At 41.1% G+C, this 19,288-nt stretch overlaps 1 long non-coding RNA gene across 1 annotated transcript; it reads left to right on the top strand.

Annotated features, from left to right (window-relative positions):
• Positions 1 to 12,793: 12,793 nt before the first annotated feature.
• Positions 12,794 to 18,940, top strand: LOC120396721. Its single transcript, XR_005593323.1, has 4 exons — positions 12,794 to 13,445; positions 14,393 to 14,435; positions 16,459 to 16,525; positions 18,888 to 18,940. It is a non-coding gene; the product is annotated as an uncharacterized LOC120396721 (long non-coding RNA).
• The last annotated feature ends 348 nt before the right edge of the window (positions 18,941 to 19,288 follow it).

Genomic DNA, 19,288 nt, shown 5'->3' with positions numbered 1-19,288 from the left:
ACCACGGCATGGCCGGAGCGGCAAAGCGGGGGGGGGGGGGGGGACAACACCGCGGCGGGCAAAGCAGGGGGGAAAAAAACAAAACCCCCCAGGATGGCCGGAGCCAGGGTGCAGGGGGACTCCCTGTGCTGCAGAGTGCGCTCCCGGTCTAGTGCGGGGGAGGGGGAGGGACGGGGGGGAGAGAGAAGGGGGCGGCCAGCGCTTCAGCGGGGCACTCACCCCGCGGCCCCGATCGCCGTGCCGCCTGCTGGGAGGGCTCCGTGCTGCTCCGGTCGATGGGGAGGGAAGGACGTGGGCTGTCCTGACAAGTTTGCTGCAGGGCGCTCCCCTCCTCCACCCCCTACAGGGCGGCCAGAGCAGCAAGCAAACAAAAACAAAAAGCGGTGGTGCTGCCCTAGGATTGGCCGGAATGCCGCCCCCTAGAATCTGCCGCCCCAAGCACCAGCTTGCTCAGCTGGTGCCTGGAGCCGGCCTTGGGTATAAGGGTAAAGCTATACACTTTGTGCAGTATGACTGAATAATTGGTAGATCAACAGTAGCTAAGTGTGAAGACTACTATTAGCTACTCAGTGCTTAACTTGTTCTAAGTGTCTGAAATATAGAGTGTAGAAAAGGTAAAATTGTCCCCAAAGGATGGAGTTTTAGGATTCTCTCTTTAGGTTATGGCAATGCAATTCATAGTTTAAATTAAGAACTTCTACAACCCTGCAGGCTGAAGTTACTTTCTTGGCCTCTGTGACTCTCAGAACTGATTTTACTTTCTTGGACTCTGTCTGTAAGACACATAGAGGGAAAAGGATACAGCAGAGATAAAAATACACAAAAGGCAAGTTAAAGACAGTTCTATGTGTAAAACTCTAGGAATTTTTTGTTAGGTGCCTTTCTATAATGTATGTAGAAATTACTGAACCATCAGTAACTTTTCAGAGAATACTCACATAATTGTTTCCTGTTGATTGACCAGTGTAGGCTGATGTGTTCTTTCATGATGTATTGTCTGTTTATTATTTGTCTAGCCGCAATAAAGTTACAATATTAAGGTGTCTTAATGGTAATCACTGCGTGCTTTGAAGTTTGAGCTGTAACATGAATAATTTTTTAGGTTCATAAGTTAAGAGAGGACAATCTATCTTTCAATAGTTTGTTTTGCAGTAGACTGGGAAAGAGGAGAAGGGTGGAAAGCAGGGCTGCGCAAACCATAACAATTTCAGTTGTTTGACCCCTGCAGTTTGGTTGACAGGGTTCGGAGTGAAGCATCATATGGAAGCTTATTTAGAGGTGAGCAAGGAAGTTTGTACAAGACTTGAGAAATTAGTAAGTTCTCGCTCCCTTTGCTTATGTCACTTCTCTCCTCCTATTCTACCAAGCCTCCGTCCTCAACATCATTTTCACCTTGCCTTGTAGCATAAATCGTATAACTCAACATCGTAGACAATCAACATATAATAAAATGTGGAAACACACACACACAGTTGCAACATGCTTTCAAGATGCTTAAAATGGCACCGCTTTTATGAACTTTGTTAATCTAATTAAGCACTAATTACACTGCTCTACAGCCAAAATGCTTCTGAAATAAATGTAGTCAAACTTTACTAATTCTGGATCACTGAGAACGAAAATGATGCTTAAAATTGTTGATTGGCTCTAGTTTTCAAGTTATGCTATTGGGTCAGTATATACGACCCTTGACTTGGGAATAGCAGAGGATAAGTGAGTTATAAAGGGAAGGGATCTCAATTTAAACCAGAAATGACTAAAATACATCTTTGACTGGATCTATGAATAAATCTATGACTGGGTTTGGACAGTACTTGCTTTTTAGGCAAAACAATGAATGATGCAATCTGAAGCTGGTATTGCGTCATACATTATATGAATTGCATCATGTTATTCCTAGAAGTCATGGATGATGCAATCATAATGAAGCTTACATCACTCTGCTGAACAAATTGCCCTATATTAGCTCTAGAAATCATACAGTGTCGTGCTCTCTTATTTGTCAGAGTTTGATTTCGCAAAGGGACACATTTCTGTTTCGCCAAAGTGAGCAGAGATGCCTCGTACTTGTGTGAACAGTGCAGATAACTTCTGCTATGTTTGTGGTGAAGTGACTTTTGCATCACAAAAGCACAGTATAACCACTATGGTTAAGAAAGCCTATCACCTTTATTTTGGCTGCAAAATTGGAGATCAGGACAAGAGGTGGGCCTCACACATATGCTGCAACACTTGTGCAACAAATCTTCGCCAGTGGTTGAACAGGAAAAGGAAATCTATGCCTTTTGCAGTGCCAATGATTTGGAAAGAGCCAATAGATCATACCAGCAATTGTTACTTCTGCATGGTGCCTCCAGTTGGGAAAGGTGTGTCAAAGAAGAAAAGGTGGACTGTGCATTATCCAAACATTCCATCAGCTATACGCCCAGTACCCCACGGAGAAGGACTGCTGGTTCCTGATGCACCAGAATCATTCTCACTTGAGTCAGACGAGGAAGAGGAAAAGGATGAAACTTCTGGTCCTGAACCATCAATGTCACAGGACCCACATTTTCTCCCATCCTCCTCCTCTGAACCACACCTCATAACACAAGGTGAACTGAATGTCCTTGTCAGGGATTTGGAACTACCCAAGAGTAAGGCAGAGCTGTTGGGCTCCAGACTACAGCAGTGGAATCTCCTGGCAGGTGATGTTAGGGTTTCCATGTTCCGTGACTGTCAAAAGGATCTTGTCCCATTCTTCTTCATGGAAGGTGATCTTGTAGCCTGCAACAACATCGATGGTGTGATGGCAGCCCTCAACATCGTTCACGATCCAGATGAGTGGAGACTGTTCATTGATTCATCGAAGACGAGTCTTAAAGCTGTTTTACTGCACAATGGCAATGTTTTGCCATGAATTCCAGTTGGTCATGCAGTCCATATGAAGGAAACCTATGACAACATGAAACAACTTTTGAGGTGCATAAACTATGTCCAACATCAGTGGCAGCTTTGTGGCGATTTGAAGGTTGTTGCTCTCTTGCTTGGTCTGCAGACTGGATACACAAAGTACTGCTGTTTTCTCTGCAAATGGGATAGTCGTGCAAGAGATTCCCACTACATCAAGAAAGATTGGCCACTCCGACAGTCATTGGAGCCTGGGAGGAAAAGTGTTCAGCATTCACCACTTGTTGAATCAAGGAAGATTTTGTTACCACCCTTACACATCAAGCTGGGTCTGATGAAGAACTTTGTCAAGGCCATTGACAAAACACAAGCAGCTTTCAAGTACCTCCGTGGAAAATTTCCAAGGTTAAGTGAAGGTAAGATAAAGGAAGGTGTCTTTGTTGGTCCGCAGATTCGTGAACTTCTTCGAGATGATGCATTTGACCATGCACTGCGTGGCAAGGAAAAGACAGCATGGAAAGCCTTCCAGTTAGTGGCAATACATTTTCTCGGAAACAACAAGGCAGACAACTACAGGTTGTTGGTGGAAAACCTCCTCAAGGCATACAAAAGCCTTGGTTGCAACATGTCACTAAAGATACATTTTTTGCACTCTCATCTAGATTTTTTTCCACCGAACTGCGGAGCAGTGAGTGACGAGCACGGCGAGCGATTTCACCAGGACATTGCAACAATGGAGAAACGCTATCAGGGCAAATGGAGCCCATCAATGCTTGCAGACTATTGCTGGACAGTGACAAGAGATGCTCCATTTAATGAATACAAGAGACAAGCCAAGAAGTGCCGAGTAGACACTGAATAGTACTAACTATGTACATAATAGTTTTTTGCCTTTTGTTTCATAATAAATTTTAGTTATATAACCCTTTTGCTGATTTTTAAAGTGTTACATAAACAGGACAGGTGAAATATTATCATGTAAAGCAACGATAAACACATGAAAAGACCTAGGTTTACAATTTATGATTAAAACTCTACTATCTACACAATATACATAGACATAAAATGTAAAAACTTACATAACTTAGAAACAGTAGCCAATCAGTTGTTTTAATTGTCATATTTGAATTCAGCACATCAAAATACATAATAAATAGCACATTTTATCTCTGAAGCAGACGACGTCTCAAAAATTGTAGACCAGTGTTATTTTCAGTAAGATAATGTCAGTATTGCCAACCTAAGATATTCAAAAATTACAAGTCAGGCCTCAAGGTCATGAGATTTTTAAAAGTCTCACAGTATTTAAACCAAATATTGGGTTCTTTTTATTTGCCTTTTTGTTTGGGAGCTTTTAGGAGGGACTTGGGTCAGGATTTATAGTTTCTCTGACTGTGAAATCTATAAACCTACATCTAAAAAAAAAGTAATCTGAGATTCTAGCATATTCACTGGACTCCAGGAGCTTGGGCTTTTATTATAAAAAAGCATCGCAAGAGTTAGCAATGCTAATTTAGAGTGCATTATTGTCTTTTATTCTTCCTCTCCATCCCTTACCCCCCCATATACTTTTCCCCACAATATTTTATTTTCTTTTATCTCCAGCTGTCATGATTTTCTATCCTTTTCTCCTGTGACTCTGTGTTTCATACTTCTCATTTGCTTTCTCGTAAAAAGTCTATTGCCCTGTTCTGTATATTTACTTTAGAGTTTAATTTGTATTCTCTCACCCTCTTAGTTTCTTTGTACAGGAATTTTGTAAACTTTTCTTTGCCCCCTTTCCATTTCTGACAAACTTTCTCCCACACACAAAGGAGCACATCTTGGAGGCTCTATGGCCATCCCATCTCTTTTCCTCTGCAACAGGCCCCTCTCTCTTATTTGATGCCTTCTCCTTCTCCCCAGAAGTTTCACATTTCCAAACCTGTTCTTCCGCTCAGAGGTAAAGTTCTCCAATCCTCACCCCCAGTGAATTAGGCCATTTATGCCTCAGTCTCTGTCTCCTTTTAACGCTTGAATGTGTCAAAGTACTTTACTATGCAACATGGGCAGGCCCAAACTTCATAGCTCTGAAATAAGTGATATTTTGAAACATTTCTGGCACACAGACTGACACATTATATCTGAGTGAATAAATCACAAACAACAATTAAATCCAAAAGAATTAGTTCTTTTTTCTACACTGTCATTTCTTCAAGTTATTTTTTTTCAAGGATATTCAACGCTTTATTTGCAGTCTCCTTTTTAACTTTAATGGGTTGAAAACTAAGCCCTCACTGCATGTATCAGCTATTCAACTTTAATGAAAAACAGAGAACAAAATAATTATCTGCCTTCTGAGAAAGAGCAATGATGTCCTGATACCTGTCTTAATAATATATTTCTAACCTTTCATAAGATCAACCATTGCTAAAGGTTTTCTAAGTCAAGTAGCTAACACAGTGGGTAACTCAAAGTCCTTGCATTATCAGTATTCACCTCCCCTGCGAAAAATGTGTTGAAATGCTTACTCACAGCCTGAAGTTTTGTAATGTTAATGTAAAGTAATGATATTGCTTCACTATTAACTCTAAATCTCTTTGATTTTGTGAGCTTAAGTTATATCCTTAACATTACTTTAATGAACTCTGAGTCTCTGAATCTCATATAACCCCTACATTAAATCCAAATAGATTTTCATTACAACAAATCTACTATTTGCCAAAACAGTAATTTCTAAATTGTTGGATTTTTACCAGTATAATTAATATATTTCACAAAATAACCGTTAGCACAATATGGTACAATATAGTATGTGTCTATGCAAAACACAAAGGGAGAGGAGTTAAATTGCTTGATGCTCTCAGCATTTCCACTGAGAAAACACTCTCATCCAAGGGAGAAAGTGAAGATAGTTTGATTCACTAAGAAGAAAGAGCACTTGCATGATAACAAACTTTTTTGCCTACATTTGGATGATAGGAAAGCACACAAATCAGGAAGACACCAAGTAAACAACATTTTTGGACTTAACAATTATGCATTAATATTCAGGGTAAAAATATCACTTAGATGAGTTCAGACAGGCTGTTGACATCAGCTGTCAGAAAATGATCTATCTTCCCTATAGAATAAAACACAGACTTTAATGAAGAATACAAAAACCCTGCTGTCCTGCTAAATTATACTCGCCAAAAGTGAAGTTTCTAACTTCTAAAAACCTTTGACTTGGAAGGATTCTCCTAGAATCCTGTCTTGAGGGATGTATTTTGCCTTTAGAAACAGAGTCCTTAATGTATTCACACTCAAACGATCAAATATATTGATAAATATCTATCTAGGTTTTTCTGTTGGCTCGAGGGGAGAATAGTATCCTGGTACTTTCATGCGGAATGGTATAAATATTCATCATTTTTGCCTTCCTGAGAATTGGGGCCAGATTTCCCATTGCCCTACACCTTGTGTTGCCATTTATACTGGTGCAAAGTGAGTACACACTGGGTGTGACAGGTCACTAAGTCCTAATGGTTGCATGCACTTTGTATTTTGTTGGCATTGGTGGAAGTGACTACAAAAGTTGCAGGGCAATGGTAGATTTGGCCCTTTAAAAAAAAAGTCAGTTTTGGTTAAGAGGATCAAGCACGAGCAGCAGCAAAAACAAAACTCCCATTGACTGCAATGAGGCCAAGATTTCACCCAAGTCTTCCTTCTTAAGTTGTACTTGCTAGAAATAGTAAATGTAACATAAATTATAATTATTTTTTAAAAAGTAGAAGGAATGATCCAAACTATGGAACAGAATGGGAGTTTGTGGAAAGGTGTTACAGTTGTAATATGACATGAGAATGCTGAAGAACAATTCTGACTAAAATTTTTTTGAGTATTTTATAGTTATATATCAGTAAAAGATATATGTTCATTTCCATAACACCTTCTACCTGCGGATCTTTAAAAAAAAACCCTTTTTACAAACATGAATAAAGCCTCATAAGAGTATGGAAGGTAGGCCACTAGGCCCATTTTACAGCTGGAGAAATGGAGGCACAGAATGATTGACTTGGATGAATGCAGAAGAGATAAGTGATGTAGGCTGTAGTTTCTACTCCAAGTTTTCAGCCACAATCACTAGGCCATGCTTCTTTTATTTATTTGCAATTTTGAAGGTTGCAATGAAAGGAATAGTGTGTATCTTAATGAGCATTCTAACTGCATTTAGAAATATGCAGAAGTATAACGGCAGCAATTGAAAGGGAAAGTAGAAACTATACTATTTGCTTATTTAAATTCTCAAAGAATATACAGTCAAAAAAACAACCAAACAAACAAAATTCTGCCAAATGGTGAAGTACCTAGTCATGTGTGTTTTCTGCAGAAATCAGAAATCATTGTGGCTTAAGTCTTCAAAAATTTACTAGTGCTTCTGGGTAATTCAGTTCTTAGACGTCATCTTAAAGGGGCTTGCTTTTCAGAAAATGCTGAGCATCCACCTTCACAAGTGTCTCAGGTTGGGCACCCAAACACTTAAGTACCCAGAATCACTACTCACTTTTTAAAACTTAAGCCTGTAAGCTCTTTGGGTGCCTTCAATTTCAGTTCATGTTTGCCTAGCGGCTAGAACAATGTGGCCCTGATCCCTGATTAGGGACACAAAGAGCTATTATAAAACAAACAATAAATGTTCAGAGTTTTATCATTGATTTCAATAGAAAAGGTTAGGGCCCTATGTAAAAATGTAAAGATTTTCCTTGCAATAGTAGAATATGTCTGTTACAGCTATCCCCCTATTCCATTTTGTTTCTTACAGCTGTCCCCTTACTCCATTTTGTTTTTGTTCTCCTCCTGTGGCTGCCCCTCCCTGGCTGTTAAGTTGTTTACCAGGGCCACTGCCCTTCTCAAAGGGAGGGCCCCTTAAGTCGTTTACCAAGAGCCATTGCCCTTCTCAAAGGGATGGCCACTTGTGCTGTGTGCTAAGTGGGACCACTGCCCTGTTCAAAGGGTTGGTCCTGTTATCACCTTGTTGAACCTGGGCTTTGTGTAGGGTAGGCAATGTTCAGAGCTGCAAGACCTAAAGTGGCCACATAGCTGAGCATATGAGTCATACCTGGGGGCTCAGAACTTGCCCAGACATGTTCTATGCCTACCTGCAGTTTTTTCCCTGCCTTCTCTCCTCCCTGTAAGAAGGGGAACCAATCAAAGTTACTGGCGGGAAACTGCCTAAGTTTGCCTTTATAACCAGACATTTTCTGATCAGACCTCAGAAAGGTTCCTGCATTGCTGCCTGGTTTGATCAGCCAGGGGTTCTGTGGGGTCCTTTCTCCGCTCTTGTTTTGTTTTTGAGCTTACCCCTGTTTTTAAACTCCCCTCCCACGAACAACAAATTTTGCCTGGAGATCTCCTGATTATTGTAAGCGAATTGAGTCCTCTCTGTGTCCTCTGATGATGCTGCTGTTCCTGTCTCTGCCTTTGCTGCTGCCTTGGGGACTGGTAAGAATCCCTCTGTGAAACTTTCTATACTTTTATTTTATTATTTTAGCTGCTGGCCTTGTTTCCCCAGCAGACAGACCCAAGTTAACTCCGTGGTCTGTGTTCTGTAACTGCTCTGCTTCTAGCTCTGCAGCGCCTTTGCTGCTAGAAATAAGCCTGTGCCACTGCTGAGCTGTGCCTTCCTGGGCTGCAGGCTTGCAGTCGTCCCACTGCTGCAGTCACCACCCCACCCCCCTTGGGGCTGTATCCTGGGCACACACCACTCTGCCCTCTGAAACTACCCCTAGCATAAGGTGCACACATTAGGTTAGGTTTAGCCTTTAGTCTAGATAAGTTGTAATTTCATTTTGCATAGCTGTGGTTAAGTTAGGTTTAGAGAATTGTTTGTATTGTGCTCTGTAAGTTAAGTTTAAGAAGTTGTTGCATTGTGTTCTTTTGCTTGCTAATTTGTGTAGTCTTGGTTAAGTTAGATCATAGATAAGATTTTGCTGTGTTCTGTATAATTGTGATTAAGTCTGTCTTCTCACTGTCAGCCCCCCCCCCCCCGGGCTTCCTCTGTGTCTCCCTGACTTGTTGCAGTCTTTGCTGCTTAAACTTACAGCCTGTTTGTTCTCTGTGTCTCTCTGAGTTTAAATCTCCCTCCGCAGCGCCTCTGCCTTTGCTCTCTGCTCCACCCCGTGCTTCTCTTCCCCCATCCCAATCTAGCATAAAACCCCATTGGTTACCCTTTTTCTCTCTGATACACCTCACATTCTACATTTACACCACTGTGACACATCTTTACCTAGAATTGTTTGCTATTTAACATATTTTATCCATAACTGTTAGTTGGTTATATGCTGCTGTGACACACCCTTTACATAGAAATTGTTAGCTACCTGTTACATTTATACTTCAGTGTTAATTGGTTACCCACTGTATTGTATCCTACTGTACTGTACCCCACTATTGAAACCCCCTATACTGTTCACCAAAAGAAAGCCCTCCCCAATTGTCTACCTTAACAAACCCCATACCCCTCACTATTAAATTTTCCCTGTTTTTGCATTTTCTTAATAAAGTTTATTTTGCACCCCACCAGTGCAGTAATTTTCCCCCAAGATCCCCAACCTGCTGGCAGGGTCAGAATAAACTAAAATTAGAAGAATTCTGAACAGAGTACTATTAATCAAATTTAGAGTTGCACTTTGGTATTTAGCAGCGTTAATAAATATATAGCATTTACAATTCACCCTGCTCTAATAATAATATTTATATTCAGTAGTATCTGGCACATAGAAAGCATTACATTGTTTGGGAGGATTTTTGTAAATTGCCAGATATTAGTACCTCTCTTTCTAATAACTTTGTTATTTCAAATTCATATGGTTTCTATATCAGTTTAAGCTCCTATCAGAACATGGGTACTTTACATTTCATACATGAAATATTAACCTGCCAGCAATTCACTATCAACAAAAGTCTTTGTACTGTGTCACAACTAAATTATTAATATTGAAATAAAGAAAAAAAAGCAGCATGAGGCTCAGAAAACTAGCATTTTATAAGGGCATTGAATTTTGAGGAATAAAGCATTTTCTGAACGTTTGTTATTCATTCTGTTTCACATCATTTAGCTTATGTTTAAAATATAAAGTCTTCTTCCCACCTAATTAGAGGGGGGGAAAATCTTTACTTTTACTCATTCAGAGTAAGAATTCTAGGCTTCTGCTAAGACAGATAACCTTTTCTGCGTGAGATAACATTAAAGTAACATTCTTCACACTTGTTACACTTGTATGCTGCTACAAATTGCTATAGTTGTACACCTACCTAGAATCCAGCTGAGAAATGATGCAACTGACTTGCTCTGCAGTGAAAGTCATAAAGTAATTAGTTTATGAAATCATATCATTGTGACATTACGGTTCAATAATAGGCAAATAAAACAACAGGTAACAAATGTTTGTACTGCCTTCAGCAGAGGCTGTGTTGTGTGCTAATGTTCTCTTCTTACAACTGAATATTTCCTTCTTTCAATCTATGGAACAAATCCTAAAGTCTTTACTTAGGCAAAACTCCTATTGTGGGATGTGCTTGAGTATGGGCATAGTAAGGACTTCAGAATTTCACCCTACTGGAATTCAGTAGCCATTGTTTTTCAAACATGCCGTACAACTTTGCTTTACAACTGTTCATAAAGAAGAGAGCATATTCCTTTCAGAGCAGACTCTTACAATTCTGGTTTTCATCTCTTTTCTCAAACATATATTTTCTGTCAGATCTGCATGATAGGACCTAGTGCATTATTTAAAATCAAAAGTTTTCTGATGGAACATACAGTTTACTTGAAGCAGAAACTTTTTGTGAAAACAATTTTGATAAGGTGAAAAAATGGAATGTTGAACATTTTTGTAATGGAATGTTTAGATTTTTCATTTTGAAATAACTTGTCATTTAAAAAATATATTATAAAAAGTAAATAAAATAAAATAAAAGGCAAAATCAAAACAATACATTTTGACTGGCCCAAAATTTAATTCATAGGAAAAATCAAAACCCTGTTTTCATTCTCATTTCTGCATAGGTCTACTGAAAACCACTCACCAATTTGGAGTCTGAAGTACAACTACCTACCACTGGATCAGAAGGGTTTAGAAAAAAATCAGGTATTGTCTGGCTATACCAAAGGAAGGACTGGAGACATTTGACATTTAATCAGGCTGCAACTTTATTATTAGATGTCTGGGACTACCCCGCAGATAAAAGTGTACAGTGCAGGTAAATCCATGTTTATTCCATAATTACCAGGGGCCTTTTACCAGCTCCCTCTCTTTTTCCATCCAGGTCCCTCAAGCAAATCCATTGCTTGGACCTTACCATCCAATCCTCCCGTCATAGAAGAGTTAAAGTGGGCTAAAATAATGGGGATAGGTTCCCTGTCATACCAATCATAGGAGTCCCCAACCACCCCGCATTCACTCCTTTATAGAACACCTCTTTTTAAGTCCTTTTCCAAGGCATTTATCTAGTCACTGTATACCAGGGATCGGCAACCTTTGGCATATGGCCCATTAGGGAACTCCACTGGCAGGCCAGGATGGTTTGTTTGCGGTTTTTTCAGGTGATCGCAGCTCCCACTGGCCACAGTTCACCATTCCAGGCTAATGGGGGCTGCGGGAAGTGGCAGTCAGCACATCCTTTGCCACTTCTCACATCTCCCATTGGCCTGGAACAGCGAACCGCGGCCAGTGGGAGCTGCGATTGGCCAAACCTGCAGATGCTGCAGGTAAACAAACCATCCTGGCCCGCCAGCGGATTTCCCTAATGGGCCATGTGCCAAAGGTTGCCGATCCATGCTATATATCTTTCCTATGGAGTATCTGCACCGGACATCCCACCACAAGGAGGTGCCAGCCATTAGCTTGACTGCCTCCTCCCCAAACCTAATGAGGTTCACAGACATCTCCTAATGACATCTTTTATATGTCAAAAAAATTACAGCACTTAAATCTGACAGGAGAACCCCGTCCTCCCAAAACAACGCTGGTGCCCCATATACTATGTCAGAATGTGAAATTACTGCCTCTCCTATGACCCTGAGGAATTTGGTCACCTCCCTGTTCACATACCTCCTTGCCTTGTCCACCTGGGGGCTTGGGGAGGGGGTGTTCATGGCTCCCCACCAGAGCCTGTGCCGAAGCATTTCTGACCATACAATGGTAATTCCTGGAAAAATGTCAAGGATCAGCCTCAAGTCCCTCCTTGCTCTGAGGATTAGTTCCACCCATTTAAGCATTCCCAAATCATTTTCCCCAAGGTACACCACAATTATATCTGGTGGCCGCTGACGGGCCCGCAGAGCATATAGCCAGGGTATGAGTCGGTCCCATAATATGCCCCACTTTACATGCCAGCTGAGTACTGCTTCACCACTAAAGCCCAGCTGTGAACCCTTGAGCAACTTGGACGCATGCCTATGCACCCATCTGCATGGCTGGTCATCCAACATCTGTAATGAGATTACAACAAATTAATGCTGATTTACCGCCTGAGGTCTTACATACGTTCGGTACGTGTCCGAATGCCAACGCCCGATTGCCTGAATAGCTGCTGCTCCCATACCTAGCAGTGCTGCTGCCATTGCTGCCCCGATTCTGAATGAGTGGAAATCAAATTCATGAGCTGGCAGCCCCAACCTCATCAGCCCCCATCTCAACATGGTAACAAATTGACATATTGTGAGGGGACTCCCGTCACTGGGCATAAAAAAGAGGGCTTTCTCCCTTTCACCGTATCACCATGTAGGCCATCCAAGCTTGAATGGGGTAGACCCCAGGCTCACCACCCTCCCAGAGAATAACAAATTCACCCCAGCCAATTTGATCCATCTTTGACCTTCGCAAGTGTAATATCACTGAATGCTCATGCCATTGTATATCATGCAGTTCCAAAGCACTTCCTGTGGAGTTCCTAACAGAACTGGCTTGCTGATCCTGAAAGCACCAAAAAATGCTATCAAGAATGCCTCCCGGAACAAGGCCACCTCCTGTTCACTATAACATATGGCACCAAGGATCTGCACGAGATCCCCGAGCATGTAAACTGTGATGGGATGACAGGAATCCTTCCTGGGGCCACTGGTACGCGACCACCCTGCCAAAAACCTTCGAACTAAAAAAACACTGCAAGGATCCAGATAACCATTTAGCCTACTGACGAATGTAATGGCAGAAAGGTGATACGAGATTGTGGAAGATGCCAGTTGACAGGTTGCCTGTGACAGCATGTACCGCACCACCTGTTCCTCTGTAATGAGCCATATTGTTGACCAGCCTTCCTGATCCTGAAATTGTATGAAATCATTAAAACTTCTTTCATAGCTCTGCCACGTGTGTGGAGCAACTGATCTCCGGACCACACTGACAACCATCTTATGCCAGGGTTCCATAGCACCAGCGTCATCTGCCTGGGTTCCCGGCTGGCTCCTGGTGCCAGCTCCAGAAGTCTGTGGAGCTGAAAATGAGATAAGGTGTCTGCTACGCCATTATCAACCACAGAGAAGTTGTGAAGTAACGTATATTCCCTGGAGCCTTCTCAGGGCCAAGCCTCAGGTAAAAACTGAAAAGTTATCGACAGGCAATTGGTTGAATGGCCCTGCTGCTCTACCCCCAATTCATTCCTGTGGAATTATTGTCTTAAAAACACCCTGGGGAATACCTAAGGAGAGGTTAATGCAACCCCTTCACCTCTCTTTAAGCAAAATCCCTGTCTTTTGGAGCTACCCTGTGAAGAATGAGTCATTGTCTGCTGATCAACTTTTCCTGGAGACTGGAGAGCAAAGGCTCAAGCTATGTAAAGAAATTGCTGAATGGCCCAACTGGGGTTTTGATTCTGAATCTGAGATAGTTATGAACTTGTAACCCTGGGGAAAAATCTGGTTATGAGTTCTGAATGACTGACACCTATCAAAGCCCAAGGTTAGAGTTGTGGGTGACCGGGGTAAGCTTTTTTAGCATTAGGTAGGTTCTTTAATTGTTTTTAATACATTTTCTCTGTAAGGTTTCACCTTAAGAATAAATGTGCTAGCTTATAAAGAACTGAGTGATAACATATGACAGCAGGCAATACACTGATCATAGCCTCTGGACAGAGAGCAAAGCACAGATGCTCACCTTTTAGGCAGTCTGTCTTTGGGGATATCACAGTGTAGTGCAGGGCAGCCTGAAAGGCCTGCCCAGGCAGGAGGGATTGAGTTGCAGATCCCCACCCAACAGAGGTAATGTCTGGGAGTCAAAAGCCCAGGGTGGGTGCCCTTGAGGCACCTCAGACGGGGAGTGCAGATGCAGCTGCTCTGAAACTGTGGCAGCTCTATTGACTCCAATGAAACAATGATAGCTTACCCCAGGTGAGAATCTACCCCATGGTGTTTTCAGTAATGATAAAGGAGCAAAAGCTTTGACTAGAATCAAACAGAGCAGGGACAAGCACTGATCAATTTTTCCTATACAGTTTTGACAATGTATGTCATCTCTGACTTGAAGTATCTTTGTTATTCTAGTTCTTTTTCTACACCGAGTCAAGTGAGACATTTATGCTAAGAGGTATGTATGGGGAATTTGTGATATGGTAAGAAATCTACTTTGGATTTATTTCTAAATATCAATATTTGAACCCTGTTTTGCCTAACAAGATACAAGTAATTCCCGTTAAAATCAATGGTATATACTCATATTCTGACTCTTGGAGATAAGGGAGAAAATGTGTCCCCTAACTGTCAGTACAACTCCTAAATTATAAGTATTTCATATAAGATGAACAATTAATTTAGACTTTGATGTAAAAAATAAAGCTAGATGAGATAAAGCATTATATGCTGCAGTATAGTGAAATGAACAATGACAGGCAGGAGATCAGACTGGATGACCTAGTAAGTTTTGTCTCTTGACATTCTATAATTCACTGTTCTTGTTTATATGCGCTGAATATATGCACTATATTATTGCATATTACATATGATGTAAATTAGAGTTTTCTTGTGACAGCTTTAACTATTCTATCAAAGTATTTGTACATTATTGTTGGTGTGAGGTTCACATTTTTGTGCAACTTCTCATTTTCCAGGTGGTTCTTCCTTTAAAAAAAATATTCTTGAGCAGATACCATGCTCAGAGTCTTTCTAATTCAATATGATTGTCTCCAAGATTATTAATACTGACTTTAATTTAGAAGCTCTTTTGTTTGCTTATGCCTTCAGACTTAAGTTATCAAAATCTCCTAGGCCTGCACAGTAGTCCAGTTATTCAGGGAACTAGAAGTGTGTCTTATTCTGCTTTTAGAAAAAAGTTGGAGTCAGATAGAAGGTCATGAATTCTGTCGGGGGGGGGGGGGAGCAGAGACTGTATTTTTGTTCTGAGTTTGTACTGTGTCCAGCGCAATGCGGTCTTGGCCCATGACTGGAGGTCGCAAATGCTAAAATACAAATTGTAATAATAAATAATATCAGAACGGAGGATTAGTGCTGGTTGGGGTTGAGAGTTGCCTCTGGGAGAGTTGACCAATATTTTCCATATGTGAGGCACAGGAAAACAGTTTAAATTTGGGTGCTGGCAGCTAACCAAAGCACTCTCACACAAACCATTGCCTTTGCCAGTAGGACTGTTGGCTGTGATTTTCAAAAAGGCCTAAGGGAGCTCAGTGCCTAACTCTTACACCTTTTTGAAAACTCCAGCCATAGCACATTCTGAAGGCCATATCTTAATACACTCAGTGCAAACACACTGAGATCATAGCTCCCTGACACCAGATTGCACATATTGCACATATTTCATTCTCACCCAGCTTTTCTGCGGTGAGCATAATGCTACTTTACCAGCAAATCTATCATATGAATTTTGAGTAGCTTCCTGCTGTCTTTGTCATGGCTGACTTTGGAGGTGGAATATCAGAACAATAGACATGTGGTGTGTTTCACTGTGGTTGATCTGTCCCTCTAGCTGCTCTGGTTAGGCTCTCACTATGACCTATAGCAGGGATCGGCAACCTTTGGCACACAGCCAGTGGGAGCCGTGATTGGCCGAACCTGTGAACGTGGCAGGTAAACAAACTGGCCCTGGCCTGCATGCTAAAGGTTGCTGATCCCTGACCTATAGTAATTTCTGAGCAGTCATAGTCTATAGTCCTGGTAGGAGATCAGAAGTAGTAGCAATTTTGGGACTCTGAATTCCACTTATCCTAGACACCTTTCCTTATGCAATGCCTGAAGAACTTGCACCAGCATGTCTGCAGCCTTGTTATGAATGGCCAATGTATACTGAAAACTTAACCCGAGAGTAAGAAATGTGTATGTGAATTATCACAAGGGATCCAGAGACATTTAGTCTGAATATTTCAGTAGTGAATTGGATTTTGGGTAGGATAATGTTGCATGGGAAGAATAATTTGGAATAGTTTTAGCTCTCCGAGTAGAAATAATAGGTTATTTATGTGTAAACTAGGTTTGACTAGAGTAACTTTGCCATTAAAGAAACATATAAGCATGACTAATAGCTTTTGTTATTGGATACTGAACATCAGAAAGGTTTAAAAGCACCAGGTCTGCCATAATATTATGTTCATTTATTCCAGCAAAGCTACAACAGAGGAAGCCACATTAGATGGATAACTGCCCCATGGGTTACTCACCTTCTCACAAGTTAGTAAAATATACTATATTTTCTCTCTCTGCAGGAGCATAACTGAGCCATATTTTGACTCCCCATAAAATGTGACTCTTCAAATCAGTTGTCTTAAAGGAATGCTGTGGTGTACTGTGCACATTTTTTAAACAATATATGGCCTGCAACAAATTTACCCACTTAAAGTAGGAGTTTATAAGCAGAGCTGTGTGAATGATTAATTTTTCAGTTTGCTGATCGAACCAAAAACTCCAAACAAAATTCCATTTTGGATAGACCCAAAATGATTTTTAGTGTTCTCAGCCAAACCAAAAATGCACAGAAATGTTGTTTTGTGATGAACTAAATGTTCTGTTTGACCCAAAACAAAACAGTCCGTTCCAGTTGGGGGCATTTCAACCACTTTTTTTCATGAAAAGCAAAGAATGTTCAGTAATGCCATTCACAAAACTTCTAGAGGATGTGATGCGCCCTTAAAGCCCCATAATTACAGCTCTCACCTGGCTGTGGGATATCCAGGTTCAACAACATAAACAAAAAAGAAGAAGACCAAAGGTCCAGGGTCCATCTAGCCCAGTATCTGTCTACTCCAGTGGTCCATGCAGCCAGCCCTGAGGAGAACAGGGAGACAGGCAAATGATCAAATGATCTCTCCCTCCATCCATCTCCTCATCCATCTCAGAGGACAGGAACAGAGGCTAGGGACACCATTCTTACCCATCCTGCCATTTTTGGCCTTATGGATTTAGCCCCCATGAATTTTGAATTTTTTTTAAACATTGTTATAGTCCCTCCCTTCCTACAACCTCCCCAGTTCCCAAGTCCACAAGTTAACTCAAAGTGAAGAAGAACTTCCTTTTTTTTTTTTTGTTTTAAAATTATATTTTATTTTATTGCCTGTTTGACCTGTATTATATGTTATAATAATATATATTTTCCTTTTTCACTTTCTCATCTCTCACTCATTTTTTTTTATATACCCCCCTCCCCCCCCTCTTCTTCTTCTCTTTTCAAACTAGCCTCTTCCTATCTTTTTTTAATCCTCATTCTCTATTCTCCTTCTCCTAATCATTTTAGTTTTTTTTCTCTTTTCTTTTTCTAGTGCTAGAATATTTTTTTGAGGTGTGAGAGACCACATCTGTACACAGTATTCGAGATGGGGGCGTCACATGGATATATATAAATATAAATATATATTCATATTCTCTCTCTCTCTTTTTTTTTGATTCCTAACATCATCCTGTTTTTTTTTTTTTTTTCTGCACACACATGCGACGTCACATTCAGAGAACTATCCACGATAACTCCAAGATCTTTTTCCTGACTCGTTGTAGCTAAATTAGCCCCCATCATGTTGTATGTATAGTTGGGGTTATTTTTTCCAGAGACAGGTTCAAGTCCTGTCTCTGCTTGATTCAGAGCAGGGACTTGAATTTGAGTCTTCCACATTGCAGGGTAGTGCCTTGGCTATAGGGAATCTCTTCTTTCAAAACTGTTTTACTGAGTATAAAATAGTTTAATATTAATTGAAATAGGGTCTGGAACCTGAATACCCTGAATACCAGGCTGTAGAGTCATTCTCACATTCTCTGGCCCACTGACTAATTATTTATGCAAAGTGAAACAGCTTCAGTGGGAAAGATTGAGAGATCCCCACACCTGAATACCCTATAGCCCAGTGGCTAGGGTTAGGAAAGATCCATATTCAAATCCCTGCTCTGAATCTGGGGATGTGAATCCAAATCCCTCCCAGCCCAGGTGAGTACTCTACCATGGCACTAAGAGGTATAATAATAAGGGGGAGGAAGTGGAGATCCCAAACTCCTCCTCCTGTTCTGTGAATGGCATCTAAGTCCTCTTTAGACTCTAACACCCCCTCTGCCCAGTTTGGTCAACTCGAAACTGCATTTCCCAGCAAATATACTATTCGTCCATTTTTTCCCCCCCAGCTTTTGTGAGCACGAGTGTCTCGGGTGCATCTGTTCTTTCCAAGTCGGATTCAACTTCTGTTCTTGTGTCTCCACTATTTTAGAATCTGTTAAATGTATCATCCTCTTCATAAGGCTGCTGTGCCAACTAGGGCTTGCAGAGCTCAGGCTGTGGGGCTGTTTCATTGCTGTTTTGACTTCTGGGCTCAGGCTGGAGCTGGGCTCTAGGACAGTCTGAGGCGAGAGGGTTCCAGAGCACGGACTGCAGCCCGAGACCAGAAGTCTACACAGCAGTGAACAGCCCCACAGCCAGAGCCAGCTGTGGGTTTTTCTTTGCTGTGCAGACATACCCTATAGGGAAAAGATCAAACCCCAATTCTTTTTAGTCTCCTAAGGGAATCTCTAAATTCTTTTATGTGTTAAGTCTTATTAAACTTTTAACTCCTTGCAGGCAAGCTCTATAAAGGAGAAAATTATGATGTGGTCTCCCCCACCAGAAGCAAATGAAACATTCAAAATGTGTGGATACATGACTGCTTGAGAGCTCAAAAGGCAGTTTGAAGAGCTGTAGCTATGAAGCTTTTTTACTTTGTTTAGGAAGCCAGGAAAGAAAAATGCCTACCAGTCTGGCAAAGAAACAATCCATAAACTTATCAAGTATAGCACAATGATCTGCTTCCATTTCCTCCTTGCTTCCCGGTCTGGGCTTAGCAGGCACAAGCACTTCTCCTCAAGGCCCCTTCCCCTCAGCCTACCTGTGCATTCTGTTTGTATCCTTGCTATAATGAATCCCCAGTTAACCACTTGGCTGCCTATTGTAATGTAAGGTGTATGTTGCTTATCTTTGTCATA

Source organism: Mauremys reevesii, linkage group 1 (genome assembly GCF_016161935.1).
Source record: "Mauremys reevesii isolate NIE-2019 linkage group 1, ASM1616193v1, whole genome shotgun sequence".
In the NCBI taxonomy this organism is placed as follows: Eukaryota; Metazoa; Chordata; order Testudines; family Geoemydidae; genus Mauremys; species Mauremys reevesii.
The sequence above is the reverse complement of the archived record's forward strand: the minus strand, read 5'-3'. Positions and strand labels throughout refer to the sequence as shown.